Source organism: Schistocerca cancellata, chromosome 5 (genome assembly GCF_023864275.1).
Source record: "Schistocerca cancellata isolate TAMUIC-IGC-003103 chromosome 5, iqSchCanc2.1, whole genome shotgun sequence".
Taxonomy (NCBI): domain Eukaryota; kingdom Metazoa; phylum Arthropoda; class Insecta; order Orthoptera; family Acrididae; genus Schistocerca; species Schistocerca cancellata.
This window is the reverse complement of record NC_064630.1, coordinates 532,465,283-532,484,072: the sequence shown is the minus strand read 5'-3', so window position 1 is coordinate 532,484,072 and position 18,790 is coordinate 532,465,283. Positions and strand designations below refer to the sequence as shown.

At 43.6% G+C, this 18,790-nt stretch overlaps 1 protein-coding gene across 1 annotated transcript in view; it reads right to left on the bottom strand.

Moving 5' to 3' along the window:
- Nucleotides 1–18,790, bottom strand: part of LOC126187736 (uncharacterized) — a 587,768-nt gene that overhangs the window by 410,518 nt on the left and 158,460 nt on the right. The window lies entirely within an intron of this gene.

Genomic DNA, 18,790 nt, shown 5'->3' with positions numbered 1-18,790 from the left:
TGTGAGTGTGTGTGTGTGTGTGTGTGTGTGTGTGTGTGTGTTTTAGAATAGTGATTGAGAGTGGGTACGTGTGTGTCCAAAGGAGTGCGTTGTTGAAGGTTACTGTTGCTGATAGTGTTACAACTACACTTGAGCAAAAATTATAGGTACGTGACTGCTTGATCATTTTGACAAGAACAGAATTCATTTAAATTAAGAATAGGTCATTAAAACTTCAAAATTACGATTTACAAAAAAACGTTACAGTTATATGATAAACAAGACCTGGCCAGAGGCACTAGCGTTATTCAGTTGAAAACGAAATTAAAAAATACTATCGTTATGAGAAGTATTTTTATTCAATTTAGTAGTAGAATGATAAAGTATGACCATTACTTTTTGACTATTTCTCATTTAGTTACATTTAACCCCGAACAAATGTATGCACTTACGCATGTGCTATATCTTTGGCCTATGCGCCATTCTTCTTGTTTACTTATTTAAACTAACGGAGCACAGTTGTGCTATAGACTATAATGAATAAGACACAAAAGTTACCTCAGAATAATTGTTTGTAATTATCACCTGACCAGTTGGTTCTCTGTATTTGAGACGCAGGCAACTAAAATGTGAAGTTCATGAACAAATGCAGTAGTTCTCCAACCACCAACACACCCAACCATCCATCTACACACACATACACACACACACACACACACACACACACACACACACACACACACACACATACACACCAGCGCGCATTCACTGTGTTACGTTTGTTCAGTTATGGCAACAAGCAACGGCAAGGTCAAAGGTGCTAGAATCACGTAGGTAAGAGATGTTTAAAGAAGCTCATCGACTTAATCATAGCGTCGATTCTAACATTTTCTTGCAATAAGACTGAGTCTCACTTATTTTGCAAACAGAAGCAGCGAGCGAGGATAGAGCACTAAACACAAATTTCGGAAGACTCGGGGTTCAGATCCCACTCTGGCTATTGTTATCGAGTTTTTCGTAGTTTTCTTAATGGTAGGGTGGTTCCTTTGGCAAAGACATGTCCGATTTCCTTCCTCATCTTTGTCCATACAATTTTGTGCCCTGACCTCGTCGTTTAGACAAGATGTTAAATTGCAAGAAGCAGTAATAAATAAAGCAGATCGCAGCATTTTTCTTGTATTTTTAATATTTGTGTACCTATAAGGCCAATAAGCAGTTTCAATTCCGTACTGTAACTGTAACGAACCAGTACTGTCGTGCGTTAGACGGGGTGGCTTTCGATGCTCTTGTTTCTGAACGAACTACATTGAGGTGGCAAAAGTCATGGAGTAGTGATATACGTATGTAGAGATGGCGGCAGTGTCACGTACTCAAGGAATAAAGAGCAGTGTATTAGCAGAGTTGTCATTTGTACTCATTTGATTCATGTGAAAAGTTTCCGACTTGATTATGGCCACACGGCGGGAATTAACAGACTTTGAACGCGGTATGGTGGTTGGAACTCGACGCTTGGAACTTTTCATTTGGGAAACCGTTAGGGAATTCAATACTCCGAGACCCACAGCGCCAAGAATGTGCCGAGAATTACCTGTCACCACGGACAACGCAGTGGCCAATGGCCTGCACTTAACAATTGAGAGCAACGCGCCTGCCTAGAGTTGTCAGTGCTACCATTTGATTGCAGCCGATACAGGAAGCGATACATTCCTTTATAGAAACGACCAAGACTCCTACCACATTACACACATAGAATATGTAAACATGGCCACGAAGAGGACTGTGCAGGATATCCATTGACGCATTAGTGAGTTATCATTTGAGAATAGCATAAAAGGTTGAAATTACTATAGTGATGAATAAATATCGGATGAGCATAAGGTCTTATACTGATTACAAAAATTTATTTCTGAAGGACTATGTAGATGTCGCTATGTGGTTCGTTGCAAATAGTAGCTCATGAAATTATTATGGAAACAGTTCTACATGTGCTCTGACAGCATGTGTTTTTTTTCCTCTTATTGAAGAACGTAATTCAGGAGTACTGTTGACACTATGCAGAAATACGTGCAATGTGTTTTCTGGATTCATGAAACACCATCGCCTAATGCAGTTCAACGATAGTTCCGAAGTGCCTACGGTCGTGACCTGGTGTACGGTATGTGAAGAGCATCAAAGGATGATGCGAAAAGTTTAAAGAGACTGGCATTGTTGGTGACAAAACAAGAAGCAGTGGATCTGGAGCGAATGACGTCATGTGATATGCCGCGCTTACAGCACCTCAACGCAGTTTGCGGACCCCGACGTGGCTTGTTTCCAGAGAATCGAGCATACCTCAGTGCGCTGCCGTGAAGATTAGACACAAACGGCTGCGTTTCCATTCACACAAACTTCTGCAAGTTTTGCAATCGCATGATAGGCTCAGACGTGCTGGACAAGTTGGAACCTTGCGTTGCAGCTCAGCTACAGGAATTTCAACCGTGGGTATTGTTTCAACAATATGGTGCTCCACCACACTGGGGATTATTTGTTCGCCTGTTCTTGAATGAAACCCTTCGGCACAGATGGGGATGGGTACAGGCGATCATGGGCACCACGCTCAGACGCCAAGTATAAAGTGTTCAGTTCTCCTGTGCCTGACGTGCACAAGCTTACAGCGTGAAAATGTGAGCTGCTGCAGAGGCAGCGACGAAGGAAATATTGGCAAAGACATAGAAAGAAATTGGGTATCCCCTAGACGTTCGATTGAAAAAAAAAAACGCATATCTGAATCTAGCACAGTTCCTTAGAAATAAGTCTTTGTAGTCACAGAAAACTTGATGCTCACCCTGTATATTTAACCACAGTGTAAACGGAAAACGTTCTCATTTATAAAATATTGTAGCATTGTGGTTGCAAGAAAACAAAATAAAAACCCTCGATACATTTTAACTGATTAGTGTACCACCATGACCTGACGAATCTGATTCATTGCATGTAGTAACTTCCTTACTTATACCTGGGTACGGTGCAAAGGAAGACAATGGTTTACAATACGGGGACAACCACGGTTCATAATAAAGGCGTAAGTTGTAATTCGCGCGTCCCTAAAGTCATGGTTCAGTTAAGAACACTTGTTGGGGCTAATAGGAACGAAAGGTTGAAACTTGCGTTACACTGGACAATATCGCAAAGAGCATCTGTAGTGTAATGCTCAATGATGTGAACGTGCAATCGAACGAACCGGTAGCAGCAGCGGATCAGGCCACGGCAGTCGAGGTGTGGACAATACAGAGAGAAGTCAGTGTGTTCTGTGGCTCGCTAAAATCGATTCCGTGACCAGTGTTAACGCGAATATAGTCGCATATACAACGAAGAGCCACAACATAGAAATAACAATAATCGGTGGGGTAAGCAGTTAAAGGATACCGGCATCTTGTTGGACAAACCCCGTTCTTGTAGGCCTTCGGTAAGTCTCGGGTGTGTAGAAGCTGTACTGTATGAGTACCTGAGGAGCGAATTAGAGGTAAAAAGGACTAACGTTCATAGCGTTTTAAAGAAACGTCTCCGGGTTACAATTTGCAGTTATCGCACGCTGTTAAACCGACCGATGGCCCAAAACAATTCGAGTTTGTTACAGATATGGTTAATGACCTCGACTGTGATCAATGATTTATGAGGAAGATTGTGTTCAGCGATGAAGCCACATTCCATGTCTGTGGTCATAGTCATCGCTATAACGTAAGAATACGGGCGTGTGAAAGTCATCGTGCCTGCAATGAGTACGAACATAACACAACTAAGGTGAACGTGTGGCGTGCTCTGATGCATGATTAAGTTGTGGGCCCATTTTTCTTTGCAGAGCCGACTATGACGTCAGACAATTTCGTCGACAATTGTCTGCAGTGCCATAATTTCCAGAAGATGTCATCTCTCAATAAGACGATACTCCTCCTCACTATGCCAACAGCCGAGCGGTCTAAGGCGTTGCATTCAAGGACTGTGCGGCTGGTCCCGGCGGAGGTTCGAGTCCTCCCTCGGGCATGGGTGTGTGTGTTTGTCCTTAGGATAATTTTGGTTAAGTAGTGTGTAAGCTTAGGGACTGATGACCTTAGCAGTTAAGTCCCATAAGATTTCACACACATTTGAACATTTTTGAACTATGCCAACAAAGTTCGCGAGTTTCTGCATACAAAATTTCCGCAGCGGTGGATAGGAAGGAGTGGTCTCAAGTCGCGGCCACCACCATCCCTGCTCCTAACCCCATTACACTTTTACTTTAAGGGTTAAACGAAGCAACGTGAATGTAACAACGACTTTAATCATTTTAAACAGAGAATCACATGTTCTCTATGCTACAACAGATGTCCTTACATATGTGTAGAAAGAACTGAAATATCGTTTAGAAGTGTGTATGGCAAAAAATGGAAGCCACATCGAACTGCGCTGAACAGGTATGCACACTTGGAGAGTTTGTCTTTCATTTCAGTTTCACATTTGTATCTTGTTTCATTTGCTTTTCTGTCACCGACAGAAACTGCACCATGACTTTAAGGGCGCATTGTATAGCTTGTCTCATAAAGCTTGCAGCTCTACGCCTCGGAAAAGAGAACTAAATCGGGAAGTAACGTTTGCCGCTGTTGTTCGCAGGTCATTGAACAGTGAAATGACGCATTGCGGCCAGGTGACTGGCGGCGGAGTGGTACAATAAAAATCGGGCAGCAGTCTTTCCGTGGCGTAACAGGCGCCCGAGGTTCTCATCCTGGAAGAAACTTACTTTTTAGGCGGAGAAAGCGAGCGGCGCGGCGCGCGCGGGCGGGCGGCCAGACCCCTCGGCAGCTGCGGACGACTCATTAGCGGCGGCTGACTCGGCTTACCTGCAACAAACACACAAACGCTGGAGCGGCTGCTCTTTCTCACTATAAGGCCTAAATTACGACTACGTCCGAGTGATTTCTCATCGGCCAAGGTGAGGCGAAATTTCGCTAAACGTGTGAGTTATCATACGCTGGATCGCTCTATGCTTGAAAATTTATTTTCTGTGAAGACTAGGAGATTTACTGAGTCAGAAATATTATTTTACTTTCTTTATGTGCAATTAATTACCTCCATCGCTGTGAGTCGCTATTTTACACAGAAGATCTAGAATACGAATGTTACTGTTTATGTTTCAGCTGTATTAGTAACTGCTACAGTGACAGTACACTTGAGTTAATTACTTTTGTTTATATTTACTGGTTGATGTATCTGTCCCCTTCCGCAGGACACCATTTGGAACTGTTCCTTTGGAATGGAAGCTTCACTGTCACAGATCGCAATATATTGGTGAAATGCACTGAAGTGACAAAAGTCATGGGATACCTCCTAAATCGTATCGGACCTCCTTTTACCTGGCATAGTACAGTAACTTGACGTGGCATAGACTTCACAAGTCGTCGGAAGTCACTTGCAGAAACACTGAAAACGCTGCCTTCGTCACCGTCCCCAACTGCAAAAGAGTTACCCCTGCAGAATTTTGTGCACGAACTTACCTCTCGGTTGTGTCCCATAATTGTTCGATGGGAAACATGTCGAGCGATGTGAATGGCCAAATCAACATGGCTATGAGCACTATGGGTCTTAACAACTGAGGTCATCAGTCCCCTAGAACTTAGAACTACTTAAATCTAACTAACCTGAGGACATCACACACATCCATGCCCGAGGCAGGATTCGAACCTGCGACCGTAGCAGTCGCGCGGTTCCAGACTGAAGTGCCTAGAACCGCTCGGCCACTGCGGCCGGCTGGCCAAATCATTCGCTCGAATGTTGCTCAAACCAATTGCGAACAATTATGGCCCAGTGACGTGGTACACTGTCATTCATAAAAATTCCGTCGCTCGTTTGGAACATGAAATCCACGGACGGCAGCAAACGGTCTCCAGGAAGCCGTTTCCAGTCAATGATCGGGCCGGTTGGAACAGAGGACCTAGTCCATTCCATGTAAACACAACCCATACCTTGACGGAGCCACCACCAGTTTGCGCAGTGCCTTGTTGACATGGGCCCATGGCTTTTTAGGGTCTGCGCCACACTGTAACTCTACCATCAGCTTCTACCAACTGAAACCGGGACTCGTCCGACCTGGCTACGGCGTTCCAGTCGTCTAGGGTCCAACCGACATGGTCACGAGCCCGAGAGAGGCGCTGCAGGCGATGTCATGGTGTTAGCAAAAGCAGTAGCGTCGATCGTCTGCTGCCATAGCCTATTAACGCCAGATTTCGCCCCACTGGCCTAACGGATACATTCTTCGTACGTCCTACATGGAATTCTGTATTTCACGCAATGTTGCTTGTCTGTTACCACTGACAACTCTTTGCAAACGCTGCTTCCCTCGGTCGTTATGTGAATGCCGTCGGACACTGTATTGCCCGTGGTGCGAGGTAGTGCCCTAAATTTGATATTCTCGGCACACTCTCGACACAGTGGGTCTCAGGATACTGGATTCCCTAATGATTTTCGAAATTATATATCCCATGCGTCTAGCTCCAACTACCATTCAGCATTCAGAGATTGTACGTTCCCGCTGTGCGGCCGTAAGCACGTCGGAAACCTTTTCACACGAATCACGTAAGTACCAATGATATCACAGCGGATTATGTTGGTGTTCATTATTATACAGACTAAATTTTGTAAACGTACTTTTCACGTCTTCCTATTTTTTATACGTAGGGACTTCATAAAGTAAATTATACCCGTTGTCCGACGCTAGGATCATTGTACAACAACAGCTGAGCATTGTCAGAAGAGTGTACATGTTCCTGGTTTCCTGCGGACACATTTCTGCTGTGGTACGGAGCGCTGGTGCATCACAGTGCGCGATTGAGATGGGGCGACCCCTGGAACTCCAAAGCTGAACTACGCAGGGCAGTACTAAATTGCACACAGATTCATAATAAAATTCTGGCGGTATTTAGATCAAATGCAATGTTGCGCCCTTTTTTGGAGAAATGGTCCAAGACGTGGGTGATGCTGATCGGGAAATCTATATCTTGCACCATACGGTATCCATTTTTTCTGCAACCTGAGAGAACATCTGGGGAATAGATATTTTTCAACAATGAGAACAATCGCAGAGTAGTTCTAGAATGATTTCGGGACCAAGAAGTGGTTTTCATCGTCGAGGAGTTGATTAATCGGTAAAATTTTCATACCGATGTTGAGTTTTTGTGACGAATGTTGAAAAATAGTCTCATGTATCTACGTCGCTTTGATGGTTAGTACAGCATGCAGTAAAAGTTACTTAAAATGCCATAATAATATGTAACTCTCTTTTTGATGTCACCTCTTATATATGATTCAGTTCAGCGTTTGGGATAGTTATAGTAATAAATGTGTCAGTTTTCCGGTTGTAACAAAAAATAACAACAAAAATAATAATGTAACAACATATAGGATGATTTTACACTTTTTCGATCTTATTAATAGCATTTAATCATGAGGAATCGTAAACGGAGAGATGTTGACTGGTAATAACTTCGAAGAAAGAAAAGGTTTGACTAGAGGCCCTGTCTATAAGTAATAGACGAATGAGTACTGTGTGAGAAGTGGCGTACAGAGAGGTTTCCGTTATTGAGGGAGGACGTGGAACGTGAGTTGTCTTACGAAGCTGGAAATAGGTGCAGTTTCTCTGAATTTTAGGTGCATATCCAGGAGAAGGTTCCTGAAGTTTGTTATGGAGAAAGACGGAAAGGAATTTGCTTTGGTGGAACGAGTATTTTTGTCGAGAAAGAAATATTAAGGTCGAAGACAGAAAAGAAGACTGCAACAAACTGCTCAAGGGGGTAAAGAGTACGAAGAGCGCAGTTGTCTCTAGGCTTGTCTCTAAGCACCAAGATAATCACTCGTCTAAAGGTGTAATGTGATGCAAAAGATGGCGACAAACTTATCTCGCTCAAGCCTTCGTCACCAACTTCAGACACCACTGATTGTAAAACAACGTCGATAACATAATTTGAAATACTGTGGAATACATGAAACTCTTTTTGGTCTCAAGAGTTAAGTTACTTCATAGTCTAATGCAATACGGGAAGACGATGCCTTCTGGGCCTTTGCAGACGAGTTGTTTGCTGCGCACAATGAATGCAGTGAAGGTCAATACTTCTCATTTTATTACTTCGTGCATCTCGCTGGTAAAAATCGCTATATCTGTATCAACACTCCGCAAGCCCAACTGAAGGTTTTGAGCTAAGTATTACTAGTCGGTTTGTATTTACTGAAAAGAAGTATCCTACTCAGCAGCCATATAAGAACGTGGACTTCGTCGTCACGCAGTTTCATACTCTGTGGCTTTCCGCTTTGTAAAAAAGACAAGTGGTTAAAAAAAAGTTCGTGCGGTTTCTGAGTGAAATTAAGGCAAGGCCACTCTTTAACTGTATTACTTAACAAAACACGAGAGGCTGGACGTATGATTCGAGATTGCAGGATTTGCGACAGGAATTACCGCATGTCAAAGCAAAATATGGAAATTATAACATCGGTTCATGAACGTTCTGCCTGACACTGCAGGTTGATAGTGTATGTCATACGGAAAACACGTCACTGAGGCCAGCTTGGTATATTAATTACGTAATTACCAGCACCACCTCGAAGGTCTGATTGAAGGTTGGTAGATGGCTGCCTTTACGGGTTTCTCTGGAGAATCAATAGGCACTACAGTTGGTGGATAACTTTTGGATGGATATGGGATTGGGGTGCATGGTGAATAGGTAGTGGGTAACTGATAGTGTACAGTATGAACCTGCGATTGGATCAGGGGCTTTTGCAGACGTGCGTCTAAGAAAACTTGTAAGACAATATCTGGGGTTATATCTCAGGACAGTTGTGCTGAGGTACTGAACGTCCCTTTGGAGGAAATAAACTGAAGTCAGCAGACGAGTTCTGCAGGGGAACTGCTACGAATGTTTATATTAGCGACAGTAATGTAGGGGGGAAAGGTACGGTATATGTAGATGAGGAAAGCAAAGGGAATAGCCTGAGAGGGTTGGACATGTTTGGTGGCACAGATAATACTTACAGTGCCGAAGAAGAGTGGGGTTTTCGGTTGAGAGTATTGTAAGTGATCTGGTGGGCGAAATGTTACTCGGCCGGCCGGTGTGGCCGAGCGGTTCTACATATCTACATACATACTCCGCAGTCCACCATACGGTGCGTGGCGGAGGGTACCTCGTAGCACAACTAGCATCTTCTCTCCCTGTTCCACATCCAAACAGAACGAGGGAAAAATGACTGCCTCTATGCCTCTGAACGAGTCTTAATCTCTCTTGTCTTATCTTTGTGGTCTTTCCGCGAAATATAAGTTGGCGGCAGTAAAACTGTACTGCAGTCAGCCTCAAATGCTGGTTCTCTAAATTTCCTCAGTAGCGATTCACGAAAAGAACGCCTCCTTTCCTCCAGAGACTCCCACCCGAGTTCCTGAAGCATTTCCGTAACACTCGCGTGATGATCAAACCTACCAGTAACAAATCTAGCAGCCCGCTTCTGAATTGCTTCTATGTCCTTCCTCAATCCGACCTGATAGGGATCCCAAACGCTCGAGCAGTACTCAAGAATAGGTCGTATTAGTGTTTTATAAGCGGTCTCCTTTACACATGAACCACATCACGTTGGTTCTAGGCGCTTCAGTCTGGAACCGCGCGACCGCTACGGTCGCAGGTTCGAATCCTGTCTCGGGCACGGATGTGTGTGATGTCCTTAGGTTAGTTAAGTTTAAGTAGTTCTAAGTTCTAGGGGACTGATGACCTCAGAAGTTAAGTCCCGTAGTGCTCAGAGCCAAATGCTGCTCGGCCTAGGACCGTGGGCATTACCTGTCCGGTACAGAATGTAGGGGCAAAAATGAAGATTAGGGTTTAACGTCCCGTCGACAACGAGCTCAATAGGGACGGAGAATACAGGAGAATGTTAGGCTTGTGTGATGGGGCTGGAGGAAGATTTTGTCTATGTATGTGTGTCGAATCAGGTTCGTTTTGTGGAGACCATGTTGTGAGGGTAAGGAAGTGGTTTGTAAGACTGAAGACTAAAGCAGGTTTAGAGGTACGTGTTAGTTAAAGACCAAATGTAGTTGTTTTTATTAATAAGCGTTTAGATGGTGTGGTGTGCGTACTGTAAGACCATCGGTACACACACCATCAGATTATTTGACTTGTCGCTCTAACGAAGTAGGCGAGTGTCAGCAATATGTCTCGTGGTCTTATCGTGGCGTGTTTATCTTCTGCCGTTAGGTCAGACGATAGAAATGCCACTTGCACGCTTAGAGTAGCAGATTGACGGTGACCAACTTTAAACAGAACTTGATGAATTTTCACACACATTTATTATAATAATAAAAAGCATAGTCATTACGTAACTTGACTCTGGATGCTATTTACAATTGACAATCTGAAGTTCCTTTGGTCTTGGTACGTTAATCTTATTCTCACACATCTCTGATATTTGACAAAGTGTCTACACAATTATCTTCAGGGCTATGTACAGGAATATGATAATCTTACTAGGCGCAGACTGAAAGTTGACTATAGACTGGTACAGACAAATGTAGAAATCGTACAGACTGGTACAGACTAATGCAGACTGGTACAGACAAATGCAGACTGACTAATCGGAGATCTGTAGACTCGTTATAATACCTCGCGTGTTCAGGTATCACTGCGCGAGTGTGATCCGCGAAGAGAAAAGGTTCTACATTAGCAGCAATCTCATTGGCTGCATTACATATTAATACGCAGATCGGCGGAAGCAGAATTTTGGTCCGTCTCTAAGGCAGCGCCATCTCGTAGTGCGGAGACAGACGAGCGCTGCGCCTGCGCTGTTGTGCTTAGTGGGGCGCGCTCTAGTGGGAAAGTTGTGTACGCGCTGACTACGTGGAATTTTGTACACAACAGATGGAATACGGGAAGACATGTAAGGTGGCATGAATGTAGTGGAAAGAATGATGACGTGAAATTAAGAATTATTTTATTTAAAGTTTGCGAATAGTACTCGTCGTTGGATGTCAGTTTATTGAGCAGCAACTTTATATCGCAGCTGTCTCCCCATGCCTGCTCTAATTCTAGTGATGTAAAATATTTCAACTGCCAGTATCCGAGCTGTAACGACGGCGGGTAATCGAGCTACATCTGTTGATAAATCGAGCAAGCGCAGCGGAAACGAGACAGACGCGGAAAATTACGCAAAGTGACAGGCGCATGGGTATCCGATGGATCTGGCACGAGTAAACGCCTGGCCGCCGGTTCAGAAACCAGACCCATTAGCGCACGCGGCGTTCCGAGCACAGAGCTGCCGCCTCGGCGCTGTCTTTACCGGTTCCCCGGCAGGGGCGGCAACAGCTAAGACCTGAGCCGGCGGCGGCGGCGGCTCGCCGAGATAAAAGTCTCGGACTGCAGCGCGCCGGGGCCGGCTTGCATAACGCGGGCCTCCCGGGGCGACGCTAAAACCGGCACCGGGCTGCCTGCGTCGGCGGCGTCGCCCGCGCCCGAGACCGCGTAATAGCGCACTGCAGGTCACTTTCCAAGCCGTCACTCAGTGGCCTAGTCTGCGGGTCACCCCGCCCGTAACCGCTTCCGTCGTCGGCGCGGCGCGCGCCAGCGGACGCGGGTTGCACGCTGACAAATCACCGTCCTCAGACTTTCTCCGCCCTACCGGCACCGCCTCCCTTCTGTCCTTTCTTCTTTCCCTCCCTCCCCCGTTTTTTTTTTAACAGCTCTGCTTTCGTTTTCTGCCACAGTTGCCGGGAGTAACGCCGGTCGAGATCGAAAGGCACTCTCGTTTTCTTTCCGCGGTTGGCTGCACGGCGGAAAGGAATGTGTGCTCCCCCGCCCGTCTCGCAAGAATTACGGTGAACGCCCGCGCGCTGCTCCAACTGCCGTCGTTGCGGTTACCGCGCGCTCTCCACCAGGTGATACAACGCTTAAATCGGCTCGCGATGATAACGCGCGCACAATGGTTACAGGTCGCTCTCTCACGGATAGACTTGTAATCTCACCCTTTTTTTGTTTGCCAAAAAATTTGAGCGGAGCGATAATAAGGACTTTTTATAAATTACGTGATGCATTTTTGTCCAAATTCTCATAGCCAAACGTGGACAATGGAGAAATGGCGCATCAAATTGACTAGCGTGAAGCCTAGTTTAACAGAAAAGCGTGTTTATTTGCTTCAACGTAATCAAGGTAAGTCGTAAAATGTTAATTGTAAATTGAAGGTAAATTTTTGTCGATTTTTCATAGCAAACGAAGAGCGCGGAATAGATGAATGCGGTATCAAATTGACCAGCGTGGCGTCTAGTTTTGCAAATGAATATTTAATTGCTCAGAAGTACTCAGGGTAGTTAACAAAAAACTCATTAGTGATTTGAAAGAAAACTGAAATGTTTCAAGAACAGCTGCCACTACATGTGTAAATAAAGCGTAAAAAAACTTCATCTCTTCAAGCCCGACCTATTTTACGAATAAAAAGTTACATTGATGTGATATTTAAGTTTAAAAACATTTCATTCGAATCGGGTACTAAATGTAGGACATTTAGAGAACTGTAGTCTGTAGGAAGACAAATTAGGTGCCAAAAAATTCATCTCCTCATGATTTAGTTATATTCCGCATGAAAAGTTTCAAAAATGTCGTATTTAACCTTCGAAATGATTCCTTCGGGTGAGGTACTAAATTCAGGACATTTCGAGAACGTTAGAAATGCTAATTACGTGTACGAAAGATCATTCTTTCTGAACCAGACTTGAAAATTAAAAAAAACTGAAAAAGGTCGGTCATTGCTTTCTGAAGTGCTCTATCTATAAGAAATAATTCTCTTCATGTGATCACAATCAGATGTATTAGTTCTACCAACAACACACAGAAGAAACTGTCAGGACACTTATACCCAAGCCTTTGCCGACACGGACTGTAGCACACTAAGTCGCCTCGTAGTGGTGAGACATGTTTATCATGCATTTTCGCATTGTCTTATCCCAGGTAAGTCCGCAGTGTAGCCTTGAAGCTAGGATTCTTTCCATGTTGAAGATCTGTTAACTTACGGACTGTAGTACAGTTGTGATGTCTTGTAATAGGAGCTCATGAAAATGTTGGCTCTCCACATTTCTGACGTAACAATCGGCTAGGAAGTATCTATGAGCCGTTGGAAAGACTTATTAGTCGTAACCTGTTTAACCGTAAAGTGTTTAAGGGTGCATGTGACTATAATAAACTTTATTCTTTAAACATTCCGGGTAACAACCGCATGCAGTATCTCTCACAACCGAAATATTGGTTTGACTTTCTGACTTCGCCGGCCCTATGACCAAGCGGTTCTAGGCGCTTCAGTCGAGAACCGCGCTGCTGCAACGGTCGCAGGTTCGAATCCTACGTCGGACATGGATGTGTGTGATGTCCTTAGATTAGTTAGGTTTAAGTAGTTCTAAGACTAGGGGACTGATGACCTCAGATGTTAAGTCCCGTAGGGCTTAGAGCCACTTGAACCATTTCACTTGGTTGCGAGTACAAGTTAACACATCTTACAGAAAGAAAAGGGCCTACTTCACAACAGAGTAATTCATCAAAACTTATGAGAGGTACGAATGCAAACCCGCTTGAGACATTCTTCGTCAAAAAATACCAACTTGTAAGAACAAGGACGGAGGTCTGTTTACATCATGCATGTTGTGACAGAAATGTTCTGTGCAGTACGTTAGCACAGTTTCTTCAAGGCATTCTTCTCTGTATTTGTGAGCGAATATGTTCTACCAGGAAGAACATTGTGACTTCTGAAGGCCGACAGCGCGAATGGTGTAGCCACAACGGCTGTCCAGGCCAGTCCATATTATGAAGACAGACACCCAAATAAAATTAATTTGGAAATTTAAATCAGAGATTCGGGTTGCATGCAAAAATTCGAGGCTATTAAGAACAACCTCAGGCCAGACGAAGTATTAATTAAAAAGTCATAAAACTTAATCGGTCGATCTTGTAATTATTAATTTGGTGCGACAGTTCGTAGCGTTTTTTTTCTTTTTTTCTGATATTCTGGTTAATATGGGTTTATTTATAGATTGTTATTTTTTATTGTTGTTTACTGTTGCTATTTGGATTTCCATATTACCATTTTGATATGTGGAGATAGTGAGTGGAGCTGTGGGTGCTAGGAAAAGGAGGGCCAAGTGGAGAAATTGGAATATTTCCAACATATTCTTCTGTTAGTGTTCAGTAGAGCGGTGACGGCAGCGGAGGCAGCTGGAAACATTTGCACCTTGTATGGGGATAATACCACTGGACAGATCACGGTAAGAAGAGGGTTTTCTCGTTTTAAGGAGGATCGTTTTGATACTAGTGCCTTTTCACGTTCAGGAAGAGAATTAGAGCAGGCATGGCGAGACACTTGCGATATAAAGTTACTGCTCAATAAACTGACATCCAACGACGATTACTATTCGCAAACTTTAAATGATCCACGTCAGTGTATTCGAAAACTGATAAACGTGATGAACTGTGATCGTTCCATTATCTTACGACATTTGCATGCAATGGGGAAGGTTCAGATATGAGGTGTATTGGTTCTGCATGCACTAAGCCAAAATCACAAAAATCAGCGGGTGCATCTCTGCTTGTTCGTCGTCAATTGGCTCGTGTACAACACCGACCATTGCTATAGTGTTTCACTGCTGGTGACGAGAAGTGGTGTGTTTATGCAAACATAAGGAAAAGAAAGGAATGGCTAAGCCGAAACAAAGCAGCAACTCAATGTACGAAGACCTGTGCTCATTGCCGGCTTGGGTGGCCGAGCGGTTCTAGGCGCTACAGTCTGGAACGGCGCGACCGCTACTGTCGCAGGTTTGAATCCTGCCTCGGGCATGGACGTGTGTGATGTGCTTATTAGTTCTAAGTTCTAGGGGACTGATGACCGTAGAAGTTAAGTCCCATAGTGCTCAGAGCCTGTGCTCATTCACAAAAGATAATGTTATGCATCTGGTGGAACAGTGATGGTGTGGTGTACTACGAATTGATTTCCCGATGTGTAACCATCACTACTGACATTTATTGTCAACAACTGAAATTTTTTGCAGACGCAATCCAAGAACAGCAACCAGGAAGACTGCGTGAAGTTCTACTGCTCCGCGATAACGCCATCTCTCATTCAGCAAGACTGACAAAAAACATTATAGAGGAGCTGGGTTAGGAAGTCATTCCACAACACCTTATTCACCTTATCTTACACACTCATATTTCAACTTTTTCCGCTCTCTATCGAGCAGCCTTCAAGGAACATCCTTTCTGGATGAAAATGTGCTCCGAACATGGCTCGACGAGTTCTTCGCCTCAAAACCACGTGATTTCTATTTCCGCGGAACCGAAAGGTTACCCCAACATTGGCACACTGTTGTAAATGGTCAAGAAGATTATATTATCGATGATTAAAGTGTGTATCTGTAGTGTTTATGGAAAAACGCTACGAACGTACGCACCAACCTAATAGACTAATTCTTCCAACGAACAAACAAAACCGTTGGATTAGCTACACACAGGGCCGCCGAAAGGAGAGGCCGAGATAATTACCGCATTCACCACTCAATTAACGCATAAAGTGTTCGAGATGCCGAAACTCTGTAAAAGTTTCGGTCTGTTACTTTTGAATTCAAGTTGAAGCCACACAGTGGTGGAAGCGTACCAGTTGTTCCCTCATCCGGTGAACTGGTGACCAAACAAGTGTCACAACTTGAGAGCCAAAAAGACCGGGCTGACCGTCAGAGCGAGGCAGCACCAGCGGTTTGTTTCCACTGCCTGTCATGTTGGCTGCGGCAACCTATTTGTTAGCTGCGGACGCACATTACGGCGCAGCATTCGAGTTTACAAATAACACGGAGAGCTACTCTCCAAACCCTTTCGGTTGTAGATCCTCGACGTGCATACATCGTAGATAGCAGGAGTGTGGAGTTACAGACATTATGATACGAAAACATTACCTTCCATCGCCTTGGGAGCGGCCTTGTGCGAAGACCGTACAGATGGATCGGCATATATCGCGATAGAAAGCACGCAGAAACTATACGGTGGTTACTTTCGTGCAATCATGCTGTTTAGCAATGCGAGAATCCGGCATCGCGACTCCACTGATCGCAATGTGGTAAGCTTTGTCGTTCGGACCCTGCACGTAATACGGCATTCATAGCTGACAACTCCCAGTTTTTTTATTCATTATAGTGAAACATTTCATGTTTCAGTCCATGTCCTAAGCAAGCTGGCATCCCGCCAAGTCATTCAGAAATGTGGGGTGCATGCGATAAAACACTGTGACAGGCTACCTCACATTTGCGTGTCTTTGTCAAATACAAAAAGGAAAAAAGAAAAGCAGTAGAAACTCTCGCCATGTACGTGTGTGCATCATCTTGCTGAAATGTGAGCCTAGGATGGCTTGTCACGAAGGGCAACAAAACGGGGCACGGAAGAATGTCGAGTTCCGCTGTGGCGTAAGCGTGCCGTGAATGGCAACCAAAGCGATCTTTCTACGAAACGAAATGGCAATCCAGACCATCATACCTGCTTGTCGGGCCGTATGGCAGGCTACAAAAAAATGGCTCTGAGCACTATGGGACTTAACTTCTGAGGTCATCAGTCTCCTAGAACTTAGAATTACTTAAACCTAACTAACCTAAGGACATCACACACATCCATGCCCGAGGCAGGATTCGAACCTGCCACCGTAGCGGTCGCACAGTTCCAGACTGTAGCGCCTAGAACCCCTTGACAGTATTCTATGGCTGCGAAACGTGGACATAGGGAAAACCGGAAAAGAGGAGGATCGAAACATTTAAGTTGTGGTGCTACAGAGGAATGTTGAAAATTAGGTGGATCGATACGATAAGGAATGAGGAGGTTCTCCGCAGAAGCGCCGAGTGAAGGGATATATGGAAAAACTGACAAGAAGAAGGGCAGGATGAAAATATTGGCACAAAAGGATAATTCGTGGCGGGCTGTATGAAATTAGTTAGAAGACTGATGATAAAAAAAATCACTTCATTCTCTATTACTTTAGCAGCCACTGCATGACGCTCTTTCGTTAGAGTGGACACAAAGAGATTGACTTAGAAAGGACACAGATTGAGGTTTTCCTACTGTCATTTAGAAAGCGTGTCAGAAACTTAAATATTCATCGTAATATCGATTCCGATATTGTTACAAGTCGATTAACCTCGTTGCTCGTAAAACGTCTGACCTTGGTGAAATACAGGCACTTTTCTATTTGAAGAGATTATTGTTTCCGATATGGAGTTTTTTGCTACCTTCATTTACAGAAAGTCCGTTTGGTGGCAACATAAAACCAGTTTACCCGAACGTGCTGAATTTACCTAAAGTGGTGAATGGATATAAGCGATCGTATCGTTATAAGCCTCTTTCGTATTTACAAGAAATTTTGTACAAGGATAACGTGTGACGGGCAGTTACTGAAATCACTATCATCGACACAGCTTTTTTTCCGTCTCAGATCTCCTTTAACATCTACAGCCAAACAGGCAACTGATTCGTAAATAACCATACTGCATCAGCGGGCATTCGCGTCTCCAAATATTGCCAGATTTTGCTACTCGCGAATGGGTCGAAACGTTAGTCTGAACTTCAGAAAGGTTCTGGTTAATTATGATTAAAAAAAAGTTGTGTACTTTAGATCACGATTACTTCGTGAAATGTATCACTACAGTTTAGTTACTTACAATACTGTACAGTGCTCGACTCAAGAGTGGAAAACCAATGATCTGAATCTTCTTAAGGATATTCCAATTTACATTTGAGTCACCTTTGCTAAATTCTACAAGTGAATGCTAGAATGGCTGCTTCCATGTGAACCGTTCAGACATCTTTAAGCTTTCTGTCAAATTAGCGGAAGTGCTGCCTGTTTGACATTTTACTATCCTCCCAATGTCAAAGGGAAATACACGGTCTGTGGCGTTCGAATCAAATAATTTCGTACCAAACACAAGTGTTTCGTTATCTCAAGTCACACGTGTTATTTAATCTGTACTGTGATCAATAGGCATCAAGAAATCGTCGTTTGGTAATGAAAGGGAGTGTGGAGAATAAGAATTGTAGTTGTTATGTACAGATTAAGAGGCTTGCGTAAGATAGACTAATGTCAGCGCTAAATCATACCGGTCTTCGGGATTAAAACCACAGCTACTACTACTATCCATATTGCACCAATAATATAGGAATTATTCTTTACCTTTTCTTTGAATCAGAGTTTACATACATATTAGATTATAGACTTCAAGTCTGATCGTAAATATAAAAGTTTTATGAGTGCATTTAGACAGCCGAAAATATTATGTACGTCACCATTAATTACAGCTTAATAACAGCAATTCTGATGAAATCCAAAAGTATTCAAAAGAACAACTTCGTTTCCTGCAGGCTGTTATTTTCAATTAGAACTTCATTAAGCACTACCAGGTAGCCATGAGTATATACTCATTCCCAAGTGCGCAATAGAACTGGATACACAGTCCCCGTAAGTACTATAAGACAGAAATCACTTGCCACGCACAGTTATTCGTGGAGAGATCGTCTGTGTGCACGACCTCTGCAAGGCCATACATTGTGCATTTAATGAACATACGCTGTAAATTTGCGAACAGTTCTTAATGAAGTACTAATTTAAGGGGGGATTTTCACAAAAAAACACACACTATTTAAAAAATGCACCAAATCCACAATTTTAAAGATACGGGAATTGAATTTTTTTTATGCTTTACATGAAATTTCACACGTTTACTTTTAAGTTCGTTAGATTATATATATTTATCTTTTTTATGGAATTAAAACAT